Genomic DNA, 9,401 nt, shown 5'->3' with positions numbered 1-9,401 from the left:
CTTCATAAAAAGAGCAGCCGAGCACAATTACTACTGTTTTTACACTCTGGCCCCTGCTACCCAAAAGCCCCCTGGCCTTTTTAATGTAGAGATCTATGTATGTCTCTGCTCAAAATGTGGGGGGAAAAGGGGGGGGAGGGGGGTAGGAGGCAATGAAGCAGCTTTGCTAGCTAATTGGGAGCCACATCTGACACAAGCCTCTGCACTGATGTCAGATCCCAGCCCAGCTGTGGGCAGATGAAAGACTTCAACAGACATGATCCTTTTTTTTTTCCATTCACGGAAGCAAGGAGCGAGTAGAGGTTTGATTCCAGGACCAAGGGTTTGGTGGGAGAAGAGATAAAAGATTTGAATAATAGCTTGATAACACCCAACAAAGCAAGCGAGCAGGCAGATGAAAGCGGCTGACTCCTGGGGTTGAGCCGGCTTTTTTTTTTTCTTTTTTTTTTTTTTAATGTTTATTGTTGTTCGTTTTGAAGTTTTCTGTTGACGATAAGAGCGCCCACTGATCACAAGGCCTTATTATTGAACTACTCAGAAGTTCAGGCAGCTCATTAGGGCCATCTGATAAAGAAGAGCAAAACAAAAAAAGCTGATTTGTGTTTTCATAGGAAAAGATAAACACACAATATCTCTGTCCCAGTGGCTTTGTTTGCTTACTTTGCTGGCCTCCCCTCCCGTCTGTGTCGCAAGTGTCTCTTGAGGCCGACAGTGTCTTATTCGGGGCTTACCACTCTCCTCCTTTGTCTGAGTCAAAGGGCTGAAAATCCTCTTGGACGTAGCAGAAGCAGGGATTGGAGCTGTTACTGAGACGGTCAACAAGCCACTCGAATACCAACGAGCAACACTCTCCACAGGAGAGCGTGTTATCCATCAGCTCACTGAGGGCACTAGCTTGGAAAGACAGTGTGGACCAAGGCAGCTGAGAGTATGATGGCAGCAACTCAACAGCTCATACGCAACCTTGTTTTAGGGACAATGAACTAAAATAGACATATTCTATTTGCCATAATCGTGACTTCTTCCCTTTATCTTAACCATAGCATAGCTGCCATGCACAGGTGCGGTTGAAAGTCATCTTCTTACTAACAGTTGATAATCCACGGCCTGCGTTAAGTGTGGTAAGGAATGGGCTTAAAAGGTACACGGACCGAATAACAATCTCAGTTGTTATTTAGTTGTTATTTAGTTAGTTGTTATATCACTTCCCTAGTCCGGGAAAAAATGCTGGGAGTGTGCGTTGTCAAAAATATCTGGTTTTTGCTTCCACAAAAACAGCTGAAAATCATTACAAGGTTTCGTTCAAAACATGCAATGGTGTCACTCTTACAAATATTGAAACATAGTCTTATACTTAACTCTACCATCATCACCCCAGCCTCTCCTAATGACAGTCTAATGACAGATATTAAACATTTTGTAGGAATGTCAATATCGTACGTAAGCGATGACAGTACAGATGTGAACAAGCCCCTAGAGAGAAACCCAAGTGTCAACATTTCATCCTGGCGAATATTCTTCGTAAAATGCTTAAATTGGCCCAGGGTTCATTAACAAACTCTTTCCTTTTTTTCTTTTGTTTAATGTGGAGGAGATGGAGACAGCTGCTGACAAACTAAAACAAAACTGAGCTCATAAGTGGACAGACAACAAATGCAGATGTTTCCATACCCAGCACCTGGCTCACTAAATGTTTGGTCAGCGCTCTCTACCACCAGCGTCCAAACATCAGATGGGAGAATATCTTTTGTTCACCTCTGTGGTAGCATTTCAAAAGATGATGAATCTGTGCTTTTATACTGAAGCACTTTCAGGTGACTTTTCACTTAATTTGTCATTCAGCTGTGTTTCTGGCAAAGTCACTCTCAAAAAGTGTGACCGCCATCGGCAACATCGTGTCGAGAGAAAAATTACAACAAATCTGTTGCATCCAGACGTCTGTCATCCTCCCGACTCGGCCCTCTACTTCTCACATCGGTCACATGGGGGCATACTTGAACCGACAGACTGCTCTTTCTCACCCACTCTGGACTGTTGTGACACACATGCACACACACATGCGCACACATATACACACACGCCCTCACTCACAAGGGGCTCCGACATTCACTCTCACACAGGGAGACACCCCCTCTCTTTTCAAAATACACAATCACCATTCACTCTGCAAAATCCACACACACCACGTCCTGTCTGGTTGGGTACACTTCATCAACACACACACGCTCCCGCACACGCACGCCCAGACACACACGCACGCGTGCGCACACACATGCACACTTCACAGAGGGCCCCTCGCCTTATTGCCCCTCCATTTGGCTGGTGCCATTTGTTCCACACGTTTTGTCGCCGGTTGACGGAGAGCTGCTGCGAGCTGGTGGTGCTGTGAGGCCACATGATGGAGGTGCTTGCCCTGACATGTTGGAGACTTATGTCATGACCTGAGTCTTTACTTCTGTCACACGGGTGATGCTCTCCAAACACAGGAAACTTTGATGGATCTAGTGTTAGAACAGCAAGGCTTTGGGAGCTTCGGCTTGCTTAAAACTGTGTAATACCAGGATTTAGAACTTACCCTGTTGTTTCAGGCAGTGAAAGTACCAGTACGTGCCTTTTCTCTGTCCGAAACAAAGTCTGCATTTAAGGGAAGAAACTATGTTGACCCTATACAGTCCGATTTTGGTGTTTGGTGACGTTGCTTTTGATATTTCGAGCACAGTAAAACATTTCTGAGTAGATTTTGTAGCATTATTGTTAAAATACTGTGAGTGGAAAAAAACGTTCACTCTCCTGCTCATACCACACGAGTCGTTTCCAAGAACAGAGTGACACGGGGTATTGGACATCCCCTCAAGACCCTCATAAGTCATCAGCTTTTTTCGATGGCGTTTAAGTAAACAGACCTGCAATCTGTTTAGCTGAGCCATGTGGCCTGAATGCTTGCCCCTAACCCCTCTATCTGTACGAGCATCAGGACACCCTGCCTCTTGACGTCATCACGCAAAACAGAGGGGTGGGGCTAAGAGGTATGGATGAGGGGTGTACTGGATTCATGGCTGCCCTCTTCTATTGTTAAAGTTTGTTTTGGGACATGTAGGACAAAAGTCACATCTCTAAACTGGACAAGGTATGGACAAGGCAAACTAAGGGAACATGGGTACACCAAGAAAAGAAAAATCATAAGCATGGATGAGTTTTTTTAAGTAGATTTGAACCATTTCATTGGACTGTTGCATATCACGTAAACTGACAAATTATGCCTGGCTACATTGAGCTCTGATGGAAATTACTTGAGTTCAGTTCAATTCAGTTTTGAGAGTCTTGCTGATCCTAGCGTCATGCTGAAAGTGAGGGAGAAGAGGGGTGTTTCCAGAGAATTGATGGATGGATCAAAACTGATATCAAGATTAAGCACTGGACAACAGATCAGATATTTTTAGGGGGGGTTGGCCTTTTATTTGATAGGACAGTTCAGAGTATGGTAGGAAATGGAGGAGAAAGTGAGGAAAGAAATGAAGCAGAGGGCCGTGGGCTGGATCCAAACTGTGCCACTGCTAACGAGGATCTGTAATTGAATGAGAGCGTATAACCCAAAATGATCATGTCCAACAAGGTTTTGTTGATTCGGTGGATGTCACGTGATCCGACGCCATCCCTCTCTCTTTCCTTATCTTTCTCCCTCACAGCTTGAGAAAAAAGCTACTGTTTTCTCTGTGTACACATGCAGGCATGTACAAGACCAAGAAAAAAAAAAATCTGATTATGCTTTTACACGAACTGGACGGACCACACACCAGCACGCACACAGGCACATGTGGCGAACACACACACACGCACACACACACACACACCTGAGCAACACTTGACTCGGTGGGTGGTGCAGAACTCACCAGATTTTCGCCCCTTTTAAACAGAGCGGCGATATGCAGCAAGGTGGAGAAGGGTGTGTTTTTTAATCGGGGGCTTAGAGAGTGAGAGTAAAGAGCTGGCACTGGGATGAAGGCTGGCGCTCTCCCCACCCGCTTTTAAGTGTTTTCTTTTCCCTTGTTTTTTTTTTATTTTGAGTTCTTGCATCTCAGTTCCTCACATGTCTTTCCAGCTGCAAATCCTTTCACTTGTAGCAGCTGAGAACAAAACCACCTCAATGACTGGCAGCGGTAAAATTTTAGATATCAATGCAATGATTTAAATCTCCTAAAACGAAGCTCAGGGCACAGTTTATACTTTGCCACACACAATAGGCATCAATTTGCAGCCGATTTGCAATAACATTATGCCGTTGCCGGCAACAATTTATTTCTGTGTTTGTATGGGAAAGAAAGACATGAATACAGCCTTTCTGGAAAGCCCCGATCAGCAAACCGTCCGATGAGCAGTGAGAGGAATCCTGCGTAGAAAGGATGTATAGACTGAACCCAGTGACCCTTGGCCTGTACTGTCCCCACACAAAGTCTCTCTTTATCCACGAGTTATGTGTTTCTTTTTCTTGGAGAAGAAAAACTGGGTCGTTTGTGGATACATGTATGGAAAGGAATGTTTTTCACACAAGTATGAAAAACGCAATGAAGACTCAAGCAGGCCAGTTGTTTGACTAAGTGAAAGTGAAGTGAAATTGAATAAACAAAGTCTTGCAGTAAGCTCTCACAAACTGCACCTAGCTCAATCTCAGACCAGGAAGTTATAGCTATTTGATTTGTATACATACATTTTAAAGCTATGTTTGCCTTGTTCAGTATTTGATGCTGTTTTTTTTTCAGTCTCTCCAGCAGTGACAATGAGAAGCTAATGTGCCAACACCAATCAAGCATAAGATAACTATACTAAATGCTATGCCGTTTGCCCCTTTGCAAATGTATTTTTTTTAAAAAGCTATAATAATTGCCTTTTGAAAGATCTTTATTACACAACATCTCCACTTCACACCACTGATTTCAAACATAAAGGTCAGGACACCCCAGGGATAAAAAAAATTAATAATCTGTGAAACAGAGCTGTTTTTGTTTCTTCTCTCATATTAACTGGATATTTTCACCCGTTGAGGCCTTTAAAAATACCTCAATTTCTGCAGTGAAAACAGAACAACAACTCTTTTAGTGTCTTTTAATGAAAACCAAATCTAGTTTCGGCTACGAATAACCTTGTTTTCAGTTAGGTTTTGAACTGTGTCTATGTGCTGGTTGGTTGGTTTGTCAGCAGAATTACACAAAAACTACAGAATGGATCTCCAAAAGACTTGGATGGAGGATGGGTCTCAGGCCAGAATAGACCACATTAACTTGTTTATTTTTACATTTTCAATCATTTCTCAGGAAATATTGCATGGAACTTGATGAAAGAAATCTGGCGTATTGTTTTAACTGGCATCTCAAAAGAAGGGCCTTGTTGGGCCCTTGTATGTTTCAGATATGTTTCACTTACTTTTGCATGATTATAATCAGTGAAAGAGACAAGTAATGGGTTGATGCAAAACCCCTCTTCATTTTAACTAATCTCATAGACCGACGCGACAACATTATTCTGGTGGATTTATTGCACTTAACAAATCAAATGATGCTGACTCTTCCTTGTGACCCCTCTCCATCACGAGTGACTCTCTAGTAAAGGCTCAGTGATCACATGGAGGGGTTTTTTTTTTGGGGGGGGGGGGGGGTTGAAGGTAAAAATAAAGGGGGGGGTTAAATTTGGTTGGGGGGGACGGACCCTACGGTGTCTGGGAGCAGATGGCGTGCCTCTCCCTCTCTCTCTTTTTTGGTGACGTCCACTGGGAATTGGAGAGGCCTTTAAGCATTCCTTTAGAGGCCAGAGACAGATAAGTGAGTTATGCAGTTCACCACCATCTGGGCTCAGACAGCGCCTGGCCTGCAGCTGACAAGTGTGTGCGTGTATGTGTATACTATAGTAATAGTAGCGGGGAGGGGTCAGGGTGTGTTTCCATAGCGATAGGTCCTATTCCTGGAGAGAGGTCTGCGCGCACACACTCGCACGCCGACCTCCTCCCCGGTGCCGTGTCGTCATTGTAAACTCAGATGCTGACTTTGACAAGGTTTTTTTTTTTTTTTTCCCTGGTTTCTTTCTCCTTTTTTGTCCTTTTTCCTCCTGCCCTCCAGTCCCCATCGTCATTGTCAACAAATTTCAGCCCATTCTTGTGCAGCTGACAGTGTCTTCATGGAACATAGCATCTGTTGTGACACAGAGGGAGGGAGTGAGGGATGATGGCAGGGGACCATGTTAGGTTTGCCAATTTCCCTATTCCCATCGTTCAGGGCTTTGTGCGCATTGTAAGATCCCTCGCTGCGCTGCCAATTCTGATCTGCGCTTGACCTGCTGCATATCGGCCTGTTATCTGTGTTTAGGTCTTTTGTTTCACTCAGGGGTTAACATTGTGCAAACGCATCTGTGTGCAGCTCTGGAGGGGGTTTTTTTTCCCTTTTTTCTTTAAATCTACGTTTTTATTTTGTACCTGCCTCATTACTTAAGACCTTTTATGGGTAAATCTAATTGTTGCAGTTCCAGCGAAATAACAACACAGCTGCAGTCCCTCCTGCTTCCAGCTACCACCGCAGCTTCCACTGTAGTTGGGCCTAACTGGATAATCAACAACCTGCTGTGATCGTAACATCTTCAACAGGAAAAGCTGCATGGCTACAAAGCAAAACTTTACACGTGGAAAAATAAAGTGTTCCGTTGTAAACACTAATATAATATAATGAACGTTTTTGGGCTGAGTTCTCTGCAGCCAACTGACAGATAATAAAGGGATCAAACCGGTCCAGAGAGCTGGACAAGCCAAACACTAACTTTGCTCTCAGTCTGAACTGTCAAAAGTTATTTATATATTTATATTTTCAAAGGTAAGTCCAGCGGTTTGTATTGATGGATTAATGTTGCAAGAACAGCACTGGAAAGTGTTGTTCTTAAGTACAACTGTGAGTTTTATTTTAATGCTACTTTTGCTATGTTTCAGAGGCAAATACTGTACTTTTTACTCCATTACTCCAACTTCACTTACTTGTAAATCAGAAGATATACTTCAATAATGCTAAAATATGATCAACAAACATATTATGTGTAAAAGGAAAAATATCAAGGTAAAATATTACCTTGGTAAATGTGAAAGACACCCATACACATATACAAGTACTTGAGGAAAAGTCTTAAAGTATTAGTTTTAATGTTTTAAAATAGTGATTTTTATTTCAAATATTTGATAAAAAAAATAAGAATTATCAAAAGAAATGTCTTTTTTTATTTGATAAAACAGATCAGAAACTAAAACATCAGAGAGGTGAGTTCAAATAAACAAAGACTAAAATTGGACTGACACCAACCCAGAAGTATAGATTTCTGGTGAATAATGTAGAGTGAGTGAGTAAATTATACACATATTAACATGCATGTATATTGTATATTATTGGTCAACACATTATCAGCCTGGCTGATTATTATCAGAACCAGTGTTTTTTAAATCTGAAAATTGAATTAAAGGTGAGCTGCTTAAGGCTCTGATGGCACTATCTCATAAGTAAAGTTAGAAAATAAAAGAGCTAGAGCAAAAAGTACAGTATTTACCTCAAAAATGCAACAGAGTAAAAACATAGTACAGTGCATAGTATATGATTGGATTATTGGTACATTTACATCATGTATTGCTTTAATGTTGAAGTTGGTCACTGTGATTTAAAGTGTCGGACCAAGCGATTTTTGGCACTTATAATTCTGCGGCTAATACTTCTTCAGTTCTATTAAGTAAAAAACCACCCTGTGGTACTGCTACTTTTACTTTACTGCTTCCAAATGTGCAAGAGACAGATCTGAGAAGCAGTGGCTGACATATCTTTGTCACTACTAAAATGGTTTGAGCTCCACTTTCTACCATGCAACTCGTTAAATTTCCCAATGTGTTTATGTACGCTTTCTAATACAATCTGCACAAAAGTGTTCGATGAAATGCGGATGATCAGTAATAGTCAAAGGACATTAAATGTTTACTTTCACTGCATGACTACATTATCGGTCACCTGCCAACAGTGCTGAAGGAGCGTCTTTACTCAGATCCAGGACAATGCAGGACAATCGCACGGTCACACCTTCTGAATAACACCCCTGCGATGCACTTGGATTGGAAGAGAATTTGGCCACTTTCATCTTTGGCAGGCGTCTGTTGGCACTGCGATGCTCTGATGATGTACAGTGCCATCTCTGTGAAGATAAGCTGCTGCTGAGCCCCTCGATACATTGATTTCCATGTACACAATGTCGGCTGAATACCCACTGTGTAAGTACAAAACCCCAAAACACACACTGAGACAGTTTCCCTTTTTCCCCTCAGCCTCCCTCTCTCTTTCTTAAGTCTTCTTCAAAGCCGCCTGCCGCCACATCACCTGCTTCATCTATTCATCTTTCCATCTATCCATCCATAAACATTTAAGTAAGCTTGTGTTTGTGTGTGTGTGCACACAGGCATGTGTGTGTGTGTATGTGTGTGTGTCTAAGCAGGCCTTTCCTGCTGTGTAATTGCAGACTGCGTATCAACCCATTGGTGTTTCCCTGCGTGGAGACTAAAAGATGTTGCTAATCCGCCAACAGAATACAGCAGGTCAAGCAGCCAGCAGCGGCTGAATTCAACCCCAGGACCACAGCCACAAATTAGGACAGGCTGACAAGGCCCCGCGGCATTCTGGGTATTGTTATGAGCTGCCAATGGGCCTCTAAAGCTTCTGGCCCTATGTGAGGGGACAGCCAAGTAAAGGTGAAGATTAATAGTGGCTTGGTGACCCGAGAGCAGGGCTGTATATCTATATCGCCACCAGACGCTCATCTATAGTGCATGTCTGCCAAGCATGCACACACGCAAACACACACACACACACAGACACGCAGGCACTCATACACCATACATGCAAGATCCAGGACTGATGAAGAAGATTTTCTGACATTAAGCGTCTCCTCGCCAACTCCTCTCAACTTGCGCGTAGCCGCGTTTTTCACAGTGAAGCAACCGTGCCCGAACGTGATGCAAGCAGCTGACAGCTAGCAGGACGAACCCAAATTCTGCCACTCCTCGCTGCTCTGCTGCTTGATGAATGATGGGCCTTTGTTGTGTGTCCCATAAAGCCTTGCCGTGGCCATCCCTTTTCATGGGACCTGGCGAGCAAATGTGAGGCGTGAATAGCATTAGTCCGAGTCAGTGCACCCATAGCGGTGTAGCCAGCCCTGAAAACACAGCCTGCTAGCTCTCCTCCCCAAGTTTTATGAGCCAAGATGATTGAAGGAGAAGAAAAACTGCTCTGCCAATGGGAAGGGACGAGGAGGAGAGGAGCAAGGAGGAGAGGCGTCAGAGATGGATGGATGGACAGATAAAACAGGGACAGCAGCCGCTCGACAGAGGACTCACATCCCAT

This window comes from Acanthopagrus latus, chromosome 8, assembly GCF_904848185.1.
Source record: "Acanthopagrus latus isolate v.2019 chromosome 8, fAcaLat1.1, whole genome shotgun sequence".
Taxonomy (NCBI): Eukaryota; Metazoa; Chordata; class Actinopteri; order Spariformes; family Sparidae; genus Acanthopagrus; species Acanthopagrus latus.
The sequence above is the reverse complement of the archived record's forward strand: the minus strand, read 5'-3'. Positions refer to the sequence as shown.